The sequence below is a fragment of the Pongo abelii genome, chromosome 13, assembly GCF_028885655.2.
Source record: "Pongo abelii isolate AG06213 chromosome 13, NHGRI_mPonAbe1-v2.0_pri, whole genome shotgun sequence".
NCBI lineage: Eukaryota > Metazoa > Chordata > Mammalia > Primates > Hominidae > Pongo > Pongo abelii.
Window position 1 is genome coordinate 85978234 of NC_071998.2, and position 18667 is coordinate 85996900.

At 42.1% G+C, this 18667-nt stretch overlaps 1 protein-coding gene and 1 long non-coding RNA gene across 16 annotated transcripts in view; both read left to right on the forward strand.

The window, feature by feature from the left end:
* Positions 1–18667, forward strand: part of AOPEP (aminopeptidase O (putative)) — a 369731-nt gene that overhangs the window by 130607 nt on the left and 220457 nt on the right. The window lies entirely within an intron of this gene.
* The window catches only part of LOC129047930 (uncharacterized), a 72913-nt gene that overhangs the window by 49043 nt on the left and 5203 nt on the right, over positions 1–18667 (forward strand). The window contains exon 2 of the long non-coding RNA XR_008509824.2: positions 15907–15955. This is a non-coding gene — a long non-coding RNA (uncharacterized LOC129047930). The remainder of the gene's footprint in view (positions 1–15906; positions 15956–18667) is intronic.

Sequence of the window (18667 nt, forward strand, 5' to 3'; positions counted from 1 at the left end):
TTGGTATTTTTAGTAGAGACGGGTTCTACCATGTTGGCCACGCTGGTCACAAACTCCTGACCTCAGGTGATCCACTCGCCTCGGCCTCCCAAAGTGCTGGGATTAGAGGCATAAGCCACCACACCCGGCCAAGTCTAAATATTTTAAGATGCATCCTGAGTTCAGAAATGCTAAAATGGAGCAGGGGGTAGGAATAGTAAGGAGAGAAAGTGTGTCTTAGAACTAGGAATTGAGTAGCTTAAATTTTTGTTTAACATGAAATTCTGGAAAAGTTTGTCCTTTAAAAACAAACATATTTTCATTGAAGTTTAGTTTTAAGTGTTTTACTGATAATCCTGGCTCCAAAGATTGGTTTTAGGATTAAATGAGATAATGTATGTAAGGCGTTTAAAGCAGTTCCCAGCACATAGTGAAGGCTTAATAAATATTCATAGTAAATTGTAATTACTGTTATCTTAATATACTTTCCAGGGAGCAGTAGATTTTTTGAAGTATTCCCAATTGTTAAATGTTACCTTTTACTTGGTAACCTTTCTTTTTTTCTTTCTTTCTTTTTTTTTTTTTTTTTTTTTTTGCAGTAATATCTTCAAATACTTTAGAACAGTGGTCCCCAACCTTTTTGGCATCGGGGACCTGTTTTGTGGAAGACAGTTTTTCCACAGGGGTGGGGAGGAGGGCATGGTTTAGGGATGAAACTGTCCCACTTCGGATCATCAGGCATTAGAGTCACATAAGGAGCTTGCAACCTAGATCCCTCTCATGCACAGTTCACAACTGGGTTTGTGCTCCTGTGAGAATTTAATGCCAGGCGGAGCGCAGTGGCTCACGCCTGTAATCCCAACACTTTGGGAGGCTGAGGTGGGTGGATCACCTGAGGTCAGGAGTCCGAGACAAGCCTGGCCAACCTGGCGAAACCCCGTGTGTACTAAAAATACAAAAATTAGCCAGGCGTGGTGGCGCGAGCCTGTAATCCCAGCTACTCGGGAGGCTGAGGCAGGAGAGTCGCTTGAACCCGGGAGATGGAGGTTACAGTGAGCCAAGATCGTGCCACGGCACTCCACCCTGGGCGACAGATTGAAATTCCATCTCAAAAAAAAAAAAAGACAATCTAATGCTGCTGCTGATCTGACAGGAGGCAGAGCTCAGGCGGGAATGCTCACTTGCCTGAGGTTCACCTCCTGCTGTGCAGTCTGGTTCTTACCAGTCCCCAGCCTGCGGGGTTAAGACCTCTGCTTTAGAAGTATTTCTAATTGTAAAAAAGTTACTTTTTAGTTAGTAGCATATTTTTTATTAGCAAGAAGAAGACATAGATTTTAAATTAAATTATTAATATGCAAAAAAAATGAACTTATTGAATGTCTGATTGAGTGTGGCACTGGCTCAGTGCTAATCAGAGAAAACCTGTCTTACCCACAGATGTGGTCCTGCCTGTTGGCTGTTATAACCCATGGCAGACACTACAGAAATGACCACTAACATTGAGCCACATCATAATGTGCACATATGCCAGAGTTGCTTCTAAGCAATGTACCTTTAATCCTCATTTCATCTTCCCAGCAACCCCCTGAGTTAGGAACTTGTATCATTTCCTTTTCAGAGACAAAAAAACTGAAGCCCATATACTCAGCTGGCAATGGTAGAGTGGAATTTGAGCTCACCACCCGACTCCAGAGTGGTGCCCTTAATTACGATGGTGTACAGCCTCTTTCTGATATGAGGCAAACGCTATTGGTTGCCTACCCAACAACCAGTCCCACTGTCTTCCTTGCTGGAAAAGCCTTGACTTCGTGTGGTTGTTTACCCCTCCCTATGTGTCTGTGTGAAAGCAAATCTGGTCCACATTTCTGTGAGTTCATCCTGGTTCATCTAAGCTGATCATGGTGTTCCATTTCTCCTTGCCAAAGATTCGGTTAGGCAGGGACATTTGACAAGATTCTGGCTGCGGGAATATGAGGAGTAACTCTCTGCAGGCTTCTCAGAAAACTTTCTTCACAGAGAGACATAGACATACAAGGAAGGACACCTCTCTTCCTCCCCTGACCTGATCACATCCAGCAATGTGGCAGCGATCTGGTACCAGCCTGGGGATGACACTAATGCTAAGGCACAGCCAAGAAAATGATGGAGAAGTGGAGCTCTGACAGTCTATACCTCGAGGTGCCCATCCCTGTGCCTTTCATTCTGTGAGAGGAAAAGACCCATCATCGCTTAGGCCAGTTTGAACTGGCTTTTCTGTTACTGGTAGCCAAAGGGGTGCTCATTTGGAGCATCCTTGCAGGCGTGCCTTGGCATGCAAAGGGTGACCAGTATGCTGAGATCTAGATGCCCTCAGCCAGAGTCCCACGCCCGTTACCTCCACCACTAGGAGCCTCCTTTAATTAGGGAATATGCAGATATTTTCTCTGTATCATGGCATTTGAAAGAGTGGGAAGCATTGTCTTAACTGATCAAAAACATGTAATAGAAATGTTCTGTGTCAGTATGCATAGGTAATTAAAATATTTTAAAGAATGAATGTATGTTTCTAAGAAAACGTCTTTTGCCCCTCATTCTTTGGGCTGGATGATTCCCTCCAGAACTCGTTCAAGTATAATTTCCTCTGACGAACCTTCCCTAACTTAACCGGCCATTAGTTGCTCTCTCCTCAGAAGATGTTTAATCCTTCTGTTGGCACTTACATCACTGTGATCTGATGATTGGTCTTTCAAGTCTGTCTTTGCCAGTGGACTGTAAGCTCTTGAGAGAAAGTAGTTCCTTGTTGAGAATGGCTGTCAGCTCAGAACAAGCTCATCTGTAGTAGCTAAATTAACCTAGATGTGGTAGTCATACTAGATACTGCAAGTCCTAGAATACTGATTCTCAATCCTAGCTGCTTTTTAACCCCTCTCATGATTCCCATCCCTGGAGGTGGTGGTTTATTTGGTATGGGGTACAGCCCAGACATTGGTGCTTTATAGGCCCCAGTGATTCCAGTGTGCAGTCAAGTTGGGAAGAGAGTTGCAGGAAGAGAGTGACATAGCCAGAGGGAAAGACAACAAAGACCATTTGACAACTGTGATGACAGCAGATGTCACTGGATCCAGAGAATCCAACAAGAAGCTTGTCACAGTAGCCCTGACGAGAGATGAACCTAGAACAAGGGTGGACCCCGTAGACATAATAATTTGAGCAGCTGCTATGGGAGATGCCTTATGTCAGTGTCATTTTAGGCAGTTCTCCTCATCCTGCCTACACCAGAGAAGCCTTTTAAAAATACAAGTACTTGGATCCCACCCCAGAGATTCTGATTAAATTGATCTGGGGTAGCTTCTAGGCAGCAGTACTTTGAAATTTTTTTAAAGCTCCCCGAGATGATTTTAATGAGTTGCCAAGGTTGAGAATTACTGCCTTAGAAGAACAGCAGTAGGATTCAACCCTAGTTCAATGTTAGTATCACAGGCTTCCTGACTTGAGATGTTGAGGAGAGGTTTGCATAGACCAGGGTGGGAAGAGCAGTGGCTGGGAGTTGGACATAGGATAAGAACAAGGAGAGAAGACAGATACTTCTTCATGGAGTTCAGTTTGAATTGACAGTGGGATCGGATATCATGACAACTTTTGGCTGTGTGTTTACACAGGCCTAACTAACGTAAGCTGGAAGACTGAGAGCAGAGTTTCTCAATGTGGCTCATAGACCACTGGGGGATCCCCCCACCACCATACCCCAAAGTCAGTTAGGTGATCTGCAGGTGCTTTCGCAGTTTCAGAGGAAAAATCAATGCAGTCATTTTATTCTTACATATTTTATTAATTAAAAATCGTGTGAATCATTATTGTTGTAGAAATACTGTTATTAATCATCTTTAAGATTATATATATGCCAAAAAGAGTGTTAATCATTTTGTCTTGGCTAGTATTTGGTCAGCTGAGTGCAGTTCACCTCAGCTGATATATTTTTCCATTATCTGCCATTCTTATTCACAAATTTTCATTGATTATAGGTATTCTATGCCAATTCCAAAAAATAGCTCAATGGCTCAGTGTTGAAGGGCAAAAGCAGAGATAGAATGAATCGAGTAAATATTAGAATTCACAAAAATATTAGAACTATAATGACTAGGACCACAGTACAGATATAGAAATGTATATGTTGTGGATGAGACAAATGATTCCTTTGAGTAGAATGGTTTAACAAAAACAGCCAAAAAAGGAAAAAATAATGACTATATGAAATTAGATTTTATTGAACAAGGCTGGGCGCAGTGGCTAATGCTTCTAATCCCAGCAGTTTGGGAGGCCGATGTGGGCAGATCACTTGAGGTCAGGAGTTTGAGAGCAGCCTGGTAAACATGGTGAAACCCTATCTCCACTAAAAATACAAAAATTAGCCGGGGGTGGTGGTGTGTGCCTGTAGTCCCAGCTAGTTGGGAGGCTGAGGCAGAAGAATTACTTGAACCTCGGAAGCGGAGGTTGCAGTGAGTTGAGATTGTGCCACTGCACTCCAGCGTGGGCAACAGAGTGAGACTCCATCTCAAAAAAAAAAATATTATCGAACAAGCGGTCCATTCAATCTCACCTCACTCACTGTGTACTGTCCTTTTATCAGATGGTGACATGAAGTCATGAAGCTTTTCTATTATTTTTAAACACAAAGATAAACCTGTTGTTTCTAGAACATATCTAAAATAGTGGTTTTTCAAAGTGAGATTTGAAAATGTTGAATTTGAGATTCTACAGTGATATCAGAAATTAGGTAAAATTGTCAGAGGCAATATTCAGAGCTCTGCTCCACACAGAGAAAACAAGGTACAAGTCGCAGTACTATTGGAAAGCTTAGTAAGATTAGCTTTGACGTTAACGACGAGTTTAATGTGCAGAGAAAGCAGAATAGGGTATTCTTCATCAGACAGATATTGTATAATATCCATGGTACATGCATGGAGAAGCAGTTACTCTCATAGGTACATGCTAGCAGAGCTTTTACTTCACACTTGGGCAGAACCAGTGATGTGCAGATTATCAATCACCTCTTAGCACATGTGCAGCACTTATGTGAAAGGGAATTGCCTGATGAGTTTTTGTTCAATGGAAACGCACATAAGAGGAGACTGCTTTGTTTGATTTGGTTAATGATTATATTGTGAGTCATGAAGGAGAATGAAAAAGGTAAGTTGGGTCAGTGGCAACCAGTAAGAAAGGACAAAAAGGACATTGTTACATGACTCAAAGAAGTTGCATTAGAATGTGGTGGACGGCAGTATTTTATTTTCAGAGAGCAGGTGGTGGTCTGTACTGTGCCTCCTGACACTGTAGTTGAAAGGAATTGTGAAAATGTGACAATTTCTTATAAAAATGAAGAAAATGGGCAGCAAGTCATGTACTGGAGGCAAAGGTGCCTCACGAAAAATTTTGGAATGTGGTATGAATTAAAAACATGACACTGAACAGTGTCTGTAAAGGCCATTTCTATTATTTAGGTGGCTTTCTCAAATGATGTGCTATTTTAAGGCTGAACATTAAGATTTTTAATGCTAAGTACAAGAAATCCTGTTATAGATATGTGAGGGCAGAGACTATCTTCTGGTTTCCAACTGTATCCCTAGTGCCAAGCAGTGTCACCAGTAGCTACTAAATATTTGCTGAATGAATGGATTTTTATTCCTTAGTCAAAGAACTGATGACATACTATAAGTTATGTTTTAAAACGACATCCAAATGCTAAAACATGCTTGCTAACTGCAACCAAAAGTAGGTTACACATCTATTTGTTGATTTCTCTTCCCCGATGGAACATTTAACCCAGCATTCTAGCTCTTGAATTTAATGTGCCCATCAATTTATGTTTACCATAATAAACATGAAATCACCTCATAATTCATAGGACTATGTTGGATCGGAACATCCAAATGTATCTGACAAAGGCACCAAACGAGCTCTACATATGAGTTAGGATGTTCTAACTTAGAAGAAACAAAAAGTAAGAAAATGAACTACCTGGAGGACAACTCAAACTGTTTGTCATTATACATGTAACAAGTATGTATAAAATGTCAGATTCTATACATACTCTAAACAGTACTGTAAACAGTATCATCCTGCTCATAGATATGAACCTATTCTTTAAAATAATTTTAGAATTAGCATATTTTATTTTATTTATTTTATTTTTGTTTTGAGACAGAATCTCACTCTGTCACCCAGGCTGTCGTGCAATGGTATGATCTCGGCTCATCACAACCTCTGCCTCCCAGATTCAAGCGATTCTCCTACCTCAGCCTCCCGAGTAGCTGGGACTACAGGCGTGTGCCACCATGCCTGGCTAATTTTTGTATTTTTAGTAGAGACGGGGTTTCGCCACATTGGCCAGGCTGGTCTTGAACTCCTGACCTCAGGTTATCTGCCCACCTCGGCTTCCCAAATTGCTGGGATTACAAGTGTGAGCCAACGGGCCTGGCCGTGTTTTAGTTTATTATTTAGAAATTGTGGGCCAGGCGCGGTGGTTCACGCCTGTAATCCCAGCACTTTGGGAGGCTGAGGTGGGTGGATCACCTGAGGTCGGGAGTTCGAGACCAGCCTGACCAAGGTGGAGAAACCCTGTCTCTACTAAAAATACAAGTTAGCCAGACATGATGGTGCATGCCTGTAGTCCCAGCTACTCGGGAGTCTGAGGCAGGAGAATCGCTTGAACCCGGGAGGTGGAGGTTGTATGTGGTGAGCCAAGATCGCGCCACTGCACTCCAGCCTGGGCAACAAGAACAAAACTCCGTCTCAAAAAAAAAAAAAAAGAAATTGTGGGGCATCTTGTTTTTAATTTGCCTAGAACTGGTGGTTCGCATATGGGTCAAATGCTCATTAAGCTTGATAAATGATGGCCTAGAAATAGAGAAAATATATAAATTATCCTTATGTAACCTACATTATACAAAGTCACAGGTGTCCTCTTCTTAGATTCTGGGGTGAGACTGAAAGAATATGTGTGACAAAGGACAGGCATGCTTCTATTATCAGATGTCACCATTGAGGAAACATTAGAATAAGAACCCCAGCAATGGGACTTATACGTAGGTTTCTTGCCTGGGGTTGCTCACACCCTGTGTTCTATCTACTGAGGCCACAAAGCAACTTTTCCAGGTACCAGCTCTAGGGTGGAGGCACAGCAGCAGAGAGCTTAATGGCCCTGACCATGAATGGCTGGGAATGTGCCACGTCTGTGCATTTGACTCAGGCCACGTGTTCATAGACCAGCATGCACACGTCCACACCTGCTGAGTGTCTGTACTCAGATATAGTGTTAGCACAGGTTTCTTTCTTCAGTGTGGCGGGTAAGGGCTCAGGTATAAAAGCTAGGTAGTCTCAATAAAAATAATTGGGCCAAATAGCTATTTACTACCCATGAGATCAAGGGGAGGCCAGGGTAAAAGAGGCAGCAGAAGGCCGGGTGCAGTGGCTCACGCCTGTAATCCCAGCACTTTAGGAGGCTGAGGCGGGCGGATCACCAGAGGTTGGTAGTTTGAGACCAGCCTGACCAACATAGAGAAACCCTGTCTCTACTAAAAATACAAAATTAGCCAGGCATGGTGGTGCATGCCTGTAATCCCAGCTACTTTGAAGGCTGAGGCAGGAGAATCACTTGAACCCGGGAGGCAGAGGTTGTGGTAAGCCGAGATCGTGCCATTGCACTTCAGCCTGGGCAACAAGAGTGAAACTCCGTCTCAAAAAAAAAAAAAAAGCAGGAAGATGATGAGGGGTGGCATCTGCGTAAATGTCATATTGCAAAGAATTGGTAAAAAGCAATTTGGTTGAAGCGACTCATAGGATAGATTCATGGTGCTTAAACATTAATTGGCCTATAAGAAATAAAAGGTAGCTTGTCATTCATTATTTAAGCTGGTAGACACACCTCTAGCATCTGAAATAAACATGGAGAGGCAAAGGGTTCGCTCATGGCCCAACAGACAGTACTAGAAGAGGGTCTAAAAGGCCCGAATTTGGATCCCAGCTTGGCCACTTACCAGATGCTTGTCCTTGGGGACGTGACCTAACCTGTTTTGGCCTCAGTTTTTCGTCTATAAAATGGGGCTGTTGAACTTAAAGTTCTTTCCTGCTCTGGACATATTATTGTAAGTGAAGTACTTTAAAGTTTTTCTAACTGCTTTCCAAAGCTGCTCTGGGCTCTCTGAAAAAATATCTTTGCTCAGGACATTTTCTTACGTGGAAATATCCTCACTCTTCTGTCTCTGTGAAGATTCAGCAACCTGAAGTCAGCTCACCTAATTTCCTCAACCATCTTTTCTCCATCCCTCTCATCATAGAGTTCCTGTTATGTTCTCTTATAGCAGTTCTTATGATCATCATTTCTTCAACCATGTTTTAACTGCTGTGAATTCACCTCATGTATGTTCGTCTTAAACTGCAGAGCCATATTGACAACAGCTTTGGAAATTTCCGATTTGCTTTGGTAGGATTAATCTCCAACGACTTAATATTCCTTTCCCATCTGGAAACTGGATGGAATAATAGCAAGATGACTGCTGTGGTAGGAGCGCATTTTCCTTGTCTTCTGGGAGGAGAGATTGAGAGTATGTTAAAATGTGTTTCTTCTCAGTGTGTCTCACCTTGTAAATATTATTTGACTTCTTAGGATGTTAAAACAAGCCATTAAAATTTGTATTTCTATGTATCTATCTTATAAAATTACAGATTGTCTTCAAGCAGAGTGAGTTATCAGTATTTCAAGCCAAACCCCAATATATGATGCAGAACAAGGACCCAAAGTGAGGCTGAAAGGTGAACTTGCAAGTACAGGCTTATCATTTCATGGAATATGATTATTTAGCTATTTTAAAGCAGTTGCTTATCTACTACAGGTTACTTATTGTATGGCAAAAATGAAAACACAGATCTCTGTGGATCCAAAAACATTTTGGAAGTTATGTTGAGACATCATTTACGTTGGTTTTCACGTAAGTGCTGGGCTTTGAAGCATTTTTAATTTTTTTAAGACACAGGATCTCACTGCATTGCCCAGACTGGAGTACACTGGTGTGATTATAGCTCACTGCAACCTCCAACTCCTGGGATTAAGCAAGTCTCCCAGCTCAGCCTGTAGCTGAGCTACCACGTCTGGCCTGAAGCATTTCTAGTGCTAGTTTGAAAAAAGAAAAAGCATTTAGAACCCTGGTTAATTGTTACATTGTTTTGTCTTCCGATTTTCCGATTCCTCAATGCTGATTCGTGGCTTAGGGAATGTATAGTGGAAATGGTGCTAAGAATGGAGGTGCTGTGTTTATCTGTGTCTGAAATGTCTGGTGCTGTACAGATGGGGGAAATAGGGAGTAAAACCTTTCCAGATGTAAACCTCTGTGTTTTAGCAAAATAACGTTATGGATTCTATATTAGTTTCCTGTGTCTGCTGTAACAAATTAACACGAACTTGGTGGCTTAAAACAATGGAAATGGATTCTGTCACAGTTCTGGAGACCAGAAGGCTGAAATCAGTACGACCAGTAGGCTAAAATCAAAGTGGCAGCAGGGCCACACTCCCTCCTGAGATTCTCGGGGAGAATCTTATTCCTTGCCTCTTCTAGCTTCTGGTGGCCACTGATGTTCCTTGGCTTGTGGCCACATCACTCCAGTCTTCAAAGCCAACATCACCAACATCTTTGCTATGGACTGAATGTTTATATCCCTCCCAGAGTTAATGTGTTTAAATCCTAACTCACTGATGTGATGGGATTAGGAGGTGGGGCCTTTGGGAGGTGATTAGGTCATGAGGGTGGAGGGTAGAACCCTCATTAATGGTATAAGTGCTTTATAAAACACACTGAGGCTGGGCTCGGTGGCTTACACCAGTAATCTCAGCACTGTGGGAGGCCAAGGCGGGCAGATCACCTGAGATCAGGAGTTGGAGACCCGCCTGGCCAACATGGCGAAACCCCGTCTGCTGGGTGTGGTGGCAGGCGCCTGTAGTCCCAGCTACTCAGGAGGCTGAGGCAGGAGAATGGTGTGAACCCGGGAGGCGGAGCTTGCAGTGAGCCAAGATTGCAGCACTGCACTCCAGCCTGGGCGACAGAGTGAGACTCCATTTCAAAAAAAAAAAAAAAAGAAGACCTGGAAGTGGAGGTTGCAGTGACCTGATTGTGCCACTGCACTTCTGCCTGGGCGACAGAGTGAGACTCTGTCTCAAAGCAAAAAGACACAAGAGCTTGTTTTCCCTCTCTGTTCTTTACCATGTGAAGATGCAATGAGAAGGTAGTCATCTGTAAACCAGAAAGAGGGCCTTCAGTAAGAACCTGACTGTGCTAGCATACTGATCTCAGATTTCCAGCCTCCAGAAGTGTGAGAAATAAATTTCTGTTTATAAGCACCCAGTCTGTGGTACTTTGTTCTAGCAGCCTGAACTAAGGTCATCTTCAAATCTCTTTCGGCGCTGTCTTCACATCCCCATGTCCTCTGTCTGCCAAATCTCCCTTTGCCTGCCTCTTACAAGGACATGTGTGATTACACTTAGGGCCCATGCAGATAATGCAGGATAATCTGTCTAACTCAAGATCCTTATTAACTTCATTACATCTGCAGAGACCCCTGCTTTCTTTTCTTTTTTTCCCATAGAAGGTAACATTCACAGTTCCAGGAATTAGGATATGAATATCTTTTGGGGAGCCATTTTTCAGCCTTTCACAGACTCCATTTGTTCCATATGAATCAAGTAAGCATCAAGGCTTACTGCCTCTTATATCTTCTCTCAGCCTATTCCATCCTGGTGTGATCTGAGTTAAGGGCACGGGCTTTGGGGTCAGCTAACCTGTGTTGGAATCTCTTCTGTGCTACTTACTTATTCTAGGTCTGGGGCATATTGCTTAAGTTCTTTATGCTTTTGTTTGCTCATCTGTAAATAACAGGCACTATTATACTCAAGTTTTCTGTAAACTAATTGATAAATAAATTCAGCAGACATTTATTTAGGGCATCCTATGTACTTAACACTAAATTCTTTGGCTACAGTGATGAACAAATAGAGACAGTCCCTGTCTTCAAGGGGCTTATAGTCTGGTTGGGGAGATAGATAGTTATTAAACAAATATTCTCAAAAATGGAGTACGACAAACTGGTCAGTCCTGTGTGGGAGGAATGCAGGGTTAGAGGAAATGCTCCTGGCAGGGCCTTGGGGCAGGTGCCTGTGAGGCAGTGATGTGGAAGCTGAAACTTGAAGGGCAGTGGAACGTGAGCCAGGCCAGGAGTAGGAAGAAGGGCATATTATACAGGAGGACAGGCTGTGATTGGAAGCAACTTGAAACTTTGGAGGACCCGAAAGAAGTGTTCATGGAATTTAGTGACCTATGGGAAGATTGGCGTGAAATGAGATTGGCAGCATCATGGGGGCGTCAGACCAAGCAGGGCCTCATATAAATCTGAGCTTCATTCTGAGCATATTGGGAAGCCCAGCGGGTTTAAGCAGTGGCAAGGGTGGGGACAGGGTGGGCAGGTCGTGACCTGGCTTATGTTTTGACAAGATTACTCAGGTTTCTGGTTCGAGAATGAAGTGACAGGAGTAGTGGCAGTGGAATGGTGAGATGAGATGATGTGTGGCCGCAATCCAGGCAGGAGATGAAGGTGGCTTAGACCAGGGTGGAGAGGGTGCTGGTGGGGAAAATTGGAGAGTTCCAAGATATGCTCTGGAGAATGCAGGACTTGAGAGTTTTATATGGGGAGATGATGAGGAAGAGGGAGATGTCAAGAGTGACTCCCAAGTTTCTGGTAGAAGCCGCTGGATGGATGGGTACTCCATTGACTAATGTGGGGAGGACAGGAAGAGGAGCAGATTAGGAGAAAAGATTCTGAGTTCTCTGTACATGTCAGGTTTAAGAAGCCACTTAGCACAGTGCCTGACACAGAGCATACCATAAACAGTAGATTTTAGTAGCTTCTAATTCTGTCCATTTCAAAGTCATAATTGACCGTTGAGTCAGGATACTTGGGTTCTAGCTCTGGCTAGTCCATGTTAGATAAATAAACCTCTTAGGGCATCAGTGTCCTCATCTACAAATCAGAGGCAGTCAGATTCGGTGCTTTTTGCAATTCCTTTCAGCTTCAGTGTGCTGACAATGCTATGAGATTCTTTGGTCTTGACCACCTGGAATCCACTGTGGCCAGCTGGATCTGCTTCAGAGGGGCTGATGAACCAGAACTCTGCATATGGGTGGCAGTTTCTGGTGGAAGCTGACGTACGGGGAGCTCTGGCCAAGGCAAATTGTGGCTCTCGAGGAGGCTTCATGACGAAGGGGAAGGACGTGGTTTGAGGGCAGCAGCAGCAGCTGCTGTCACCAAACAAGCATGAAATCCACTGAGCTTCAGATGACATTGCAACTGAGGATGGCTGTTTATTGATTGGCAAATTAATATGATGTGGGGGCATATGGAGAAATGGTGATGGGCAGAAAGGAAGATGAAGAGAGAAACATATACTGGTTCTTTCCTGTGTATTCATCTGTTACTGACACAGAGTCATCATTAGCACCACAGTGAGTATCAGGGATGGGTCATCTCCAGTTGAACTCCCTTAATTTACAGATTAAGCAACCAAGGTCAACAACGACTTCCATGGCAACAGAGCCAAGCTGGCACTCAGGTCTCCTCACATCTGGCCTGTGCTTTCCTGCTCCACCAGGCTGCCAGGGGTGGTTCCCATGAGCTGTTTTAGGCCCATTTTTGGAAAAAGAGTCGTTTGGTTTCATTTGTCTTAGACTAGACCCCAGAGATGTTATTTACTGTTCCCAACCCCCGATATAAAACCACTGAATGTAAGTTGTTATACGCAGGCCCTCTCATCAGCCAGTGCTTGATGAGTAGTAGACCTGGCGCAGCCTGGATTCCACAGCCATCCTCCCTGTAACTGCATGGGTCGGGTCCTCCATGCTTCTGTAGGACCTGCTCTTCTGAAGCACGTTCTGCGAATGAAGGCTGCACCATGTCTTTCATGAGGCTAGACGGTGCTCTTCTTGTCCTCAAAGTTGTTTGTTGTTTGGTTGGATTTTAAAAACTCAACAATGGCTTTGTTTATGAAAAGCAGCTTACTAGGAAAGTTGCTTCATCCTGTGATCGTGGCTAGTTTGTGAGTGATTAAATTCCCTGGCCTCTTCTTTGGACGCAATGACCGGTCATTCTGTTGGTTTATTACTATTTCACAACATAGGAAGCAGAGCACACCACCTCTACCTAACAGTTTAACTTGAAACACCTCATCAGAGTATGTGAGTGAGACTTCACATGTGCCTGTTGCATAGTAAAAAGGATGTTTCTTTCAAAGTCACTGGGCTGGCTGAGCAGGACCCCCACAAAAAAACAGTGTCTTTGGGTCTCAGGCGTACCTCAGGGCGATGCTCAGGGATGTCTGAGCAATGTCAAGCCTGTGTTAGATGCATGGCAGGGAGGATCTGGAGCACGGATTGATCTCTTAGATGTGGGGCGAATGGGGGGGGGTAAATCATCCTTTAAAGGGACTCTTTTTCAAGGCTGAGAGATCATGTCTGAGAAAAGGGAGGGCTCTGTTTCCAGAGGCCACACGTCTGGTTGACCTCCTTCCAGTCTCCTTGAACATGCTCTGTTCATTACTGAAACAGCGGTTTGCCTGCAGCTGGTCCCCACCCTTGAGGATGCTCAGCCAGTTTCCACTGCATCTCCAGGTTCTGCCCCTCCTGCAAGGCCCACCTCAAGGGCCAGCGCCTCCCTGGAACCTTCTCCCAAAGTCCCCGTCCTCCCTGTTTTTGGTTTCTGAATTCCATCCCCGCTTGCAATCACACTGCACAATTTTGCACTTTGTTGCCTCATGTTGTTTCCTCTGGTGGATGTGTTGGGAGAGAGGATAGGTGGTGCGTGCATGTCCTTTCTCAGTGGCAAACTCACTAACTTCCCAAGGACAAGAACTCCCCCTTGGACTTCTTTATATTCTCTCATAGTGTCAGGCTTAATTCTCGGGACAAAGTATATGCGCACAAATACTTGATCATTCACTAGAAAAGAGTTTCAGTCTGTTCGCCGAGTAATAGGTTTAAAAAGACACACATAAAGTCTACATGGACTTGTTTTTCAAATTATTTTCAAAAGCATAATGGTAAGATTTAATTTGGTTGCGCGTGACAGAACACTTGAAATAATGACTTAGGTAAGATAGAAGTTTCCTTCTTTCCCCATATGAAACAAGGGCACAGGTAGAGAGACCCGGGTGGAGTGGGAACCGGGGCTGCTTCTCGCTTCTCTCCTGCTGCTCTACCATCCTAGCCTATGATTTCTTTCTGTCCGCTCCCCTCCCTTCCCCTCCCCTCCCGTCTCCTCTCTCTGTTTCTCTCTTCTCTCTTTCTCTTTTTCTTTCTTCTTTTCTTTCTCTTTTTCTTTCTTTTTTTTTTTTTTTTTGAGATGGAGTCTTGCTCTGTCACCCAGGCTGGAGTGCAGTGGTGAGGTCTCGGCTCACTGCCAGCTCTCCCTCCTGGGTTCACTCCATTCTCCTGCCTCAGCCTCCTGGATAGCTGGGAGTACAGGTGCCCACCACCATGCCTGGCTAATTTTTTGTATTTTTAGTAGAGGTGGGGTTTCTCCATGTTGGCTAGGCTGGTCTCAAATCCTAACCTCAGGTGATCTTTCTGCGTTGGCCTCCCAAAGTGTTGGGATTACAGGTGCGTGCCACAACGCCCAGCTAATTTTTGAATTTTTAGTAGAGACAGGGTTTTGCCATGTTGGCCAGGCTGGTCTTGAACTCCTGGCCTCAAGTGATCCACCCACCTTGGCCTCCCAAAGTGCTGGGATTACAGACGTGAGCCACCACGCCTGGCCATAGCATATGATTTTCATTCTCAAGGTCAACTCATAGTACATAATAGCTTTTGGAAATGCATCAAGTGTATGTGTATGCACATTGTAGGCAGCAGGAAGGAGGAAAGGAGGAAGAAGAAAGAGTGAAAGGCCTGCACCAACTGTCCTTCAAGGAGCTTTCCCAGAAGCTGCTGCAGAATACTTTCGCTTGCATCTTACTCGTTCAAACCTAGTGACACTTAGCTGCAAGGGAGGTTGGAGAATACAGACTTCATTCTAGATAGCCATGTATTCAGTGGAAACTTTGGGGATACTAAGGAAGAAGGGGGAAAATAGCTGGATACTCCGACACATGGGCCAATTTGGATGAAATAAGGTATGTTGAAATAACTGTCTTTTTAGCCTTATCAGACCCTTCATGAATTCCTCAGTGAGCCACTTTTTGCATCTGCTATGTTCTGTGGTAATTATTAGAGATAGAACAGAGAAAAGACTGATATGGCCTTTACTCTCAGAAAGATGACAGTTCAGCATGGGGAGACAATACACAGGAGGACAAATAAATGAACGAAATAATTATGAGAATAGTAAGTACTATATGAAAAAAGTCACATGGTCTTGGTTTAAAAACTTTTCCATTTATTGGCTATCACTCAGAGTTGCTTATTATATGAATGAGACATTCAGTCTTCATCAAAGCTATTTTGGTTTCTCTTTTGGATTGTGCCAGTAAATCTCTCTGAGTTTTTTAGAGGGGAAAAAAAATGCATTAAAAATTGCTTTGCTGGACCATTCATAAGAGCATTTATTTAGACTGGAAAGTTTTACGCTGACATTTCTAAAAAGTTTATATCTGGGTATGTTTATATTAATTAAGGTTTTATTTATATAATATGAATGCACATTTTCAGGAGCCATTTATTTAAACATATAAAGACCATTAAGAAAAGTGTTGTCAGTAATAGAAGAGACTTCTAATGGTATGTGTTTAATAAAGCAATGTAATTTATAAAATACTTAGAAAAATATTAGTATTTTATACTTTTTTCCCAAGGTAGGAATTTTTATTTTCCTACATTTCATACACAGCAGTATAATTCAGTTATTTTAATTTTATAATAGGTTGCTGTTAGAGCCAGATCTGTCTTTGCAGAAGAGATTTTTTAAAAATGTGAGTAAAACAAAGAGCCATCAGCAACACTTGTGTGGCTTTGATTTGATGTACTTTTTAACACTCCACGCTGATTTCTGGAGTCTTGTACTAAATTGCTTAGGGTTAAGGAGCTATTTTATACAATCTTCAGTTTATGACTCCTTCATTAACATACATTTGAGTAATTTTCTAGTGTCTAACACTAATTTTCAGCTATTTAAATCCATGGTTTATCATCTCCTAACTATGATGAAGACCAGAATCTGGAGAAAAAAGAGAATCTGCATTGTTTGGAATATCTTTAAATAAGAAATCCTAGAGAACGGTTCTGGATTTTACATGTAGAAACGTTAATCAACAGCAATAAACTCTGTGCTGACGACATATTTAAAACAAATGAGGACTTAGGAAAAAACAGGAAATTTGACCAAACGACTCTTCCTAGTAACAGGTTTTGTGTGTCTTTGTTAAGAGCATTGCAGCTTGTTTTAATTCTTTTTTTACTTCCTTTCCAAAATTTGATGTTATGTTTCTTCACAGTTTTATATACAGCTTTTATTTAATAACCAGTCTACACTTCAAACGAACTGATTTCTGTAACAGAGGAATTACAAATGAAAGGAATCTGTAATGAAATTGAAATGCTGCATTTCAGTCCATGGGCATATTGGTGTTATAAATTGCTAATTAGTGAGTCTTTTGCTAGGCTAGCGCTTAAACTGCTTTCAAGCCCACTTTTAATTGGTAACGTTACTTGGCATTTTGTAGAGTGGAAATGCCTTTTGCTTACCATTCTTAGCCTTATTTTTATATTCTTAATTTAAACTTGACCCTTTGTTGTCACTGTAATGCAAGAAACCATTCCTGTTTAATCTTGGACAGCTGCATATGTTTAGAGACTATATGCATAGGTTCTCACAGAAATCTGACCTAAAACAGACAGATGTTGGAACTCTTATGTAAAAATCCATTCTAAACAATCTGGGCTACTGCTAGACAGGAATGCCAAACATTTCCAACCGCAAATTATACTTGATAATAACCACCTTGATAGCAGAAAGCAGCAGACCCCCGCTCCATGACATGATCTAGAGGAAGGTAACAAGTCTTTGGCATTTTAGCTCAGATTTGCTACATTTACAGAAGATTAGGGCCATTGCAAATGGCATCATTGTGAAAATTAGAAACTATTAATTTACATACAGAAATTCTCCGAACACAAAAGTCTTTATTCTCTTTTTCCATGTAACCGGACTGTAGCAAGGAGTCACTGACTGGGAAGCAGGAGTCTGCCTGAAGCCAGGCGGGCCGAGCACACAAAGAGCCGTGTGGCTCAAGGGGGAAATGGACATGCGTGCCCTTTTCAAGTTTCCGAAATCAGTGTATTTCTGAAGAATCACTTAAATAAGCTCACCAGTGTGTTTTATTTTGTGAAATGTGGGGCATGCCGGTTATGAAATGGGAACTCTGAAATGTGATACATCCATCTTAACCAGCTCAGGGTTTATTCAATTCTTCCAGCCCTAATCCTATTAACTCTCATGCACAAAGGAAATACAGGACTCCTCTCTGATGATTCTACCCAGGCCTCCTGGCATTTGGAAACCAAACTTTAAATTTTACAGATTACGTCTACTAGTTCATTAAAAACTAATCATAATAATGTTTTTAATAAACTAATAGGCTTTACATGTAAAATTTAAAATTTGAAGGTAGCTTCAAGCATCAAGGAAGCTACCTTTCAAAATTTTAGATTGTTTACTTTAAGAAAAGGCATTAGAAGAGGTTGATGATTTCAGTCAGTATATAGAATTGGAGGATTTTTTTAAAAACAATGTATTTGAATATGGAAATTTTTGGTGTGAAGTACATCAAATATAAGTCTTTTTCAAACCAAATCTTTGGTTTTACAAATAAAGCTTATTGGTTGATTAAAAATACAGCCAGCATCAATGTAACCAGTGTTCAAATTGGATTTTTTAGACTTTACTTAAGGGATTTTGAAGAGTTTGATGACTCATAATCAGTTTATAAAATGTGAGGATTTTTTAATAGCAGCCTTATTTAAAATAAGTCAAAATGTTGGTGTGAAATGCATGAAACTTATTTCTGGCTGTGTGTCATTTGGACATAAATCTAACCCAGCAAAATTCCAAGATCTAATTATGATGCTATGGGAAGCTAATCTCATTGCAGTGAAGATGAGCTAATGACACATTAGTCCATATTGTATTATATACTTTTCAGTCTGCTGCCTGCTATTTTGATTAAATTTACTTCCTACCATTCAGATTTGAAACAGCAAAGGCTTTCTGTTATTACCTATCAAGTTTATAAAGCCTTTCTCTAAAATTTTGAAGTGTTTTAGATTTCCATCACTTACAAAATTTTATACAACCCTTAATGTAAAATCACAGAAGATTTGCATCTATCCCCTTTCTGTTTAGAAGTACTTGCTATTTCCAGGTACCAGGCTGTAGTCAGCACGGCCCACTCTCGGCCGAGGTGGCCTGGAATGTCTAGTCATTTCAGTTTACATAACAGTTTCCCTGGCCTGTTTGCTTTCAGAGGTCACTTCAATGTCAGCCTCAGCAGTCCACGTATAAGTCTGCCTGTTCACACGATTCACAGAGGGAAAGAAAATACTGTATCTGAGGCATTCTTCCTACTTTGCGTATCCCATATTATTTGAATGTACATGAAAACAGTGATAACATTCACCTCATATAC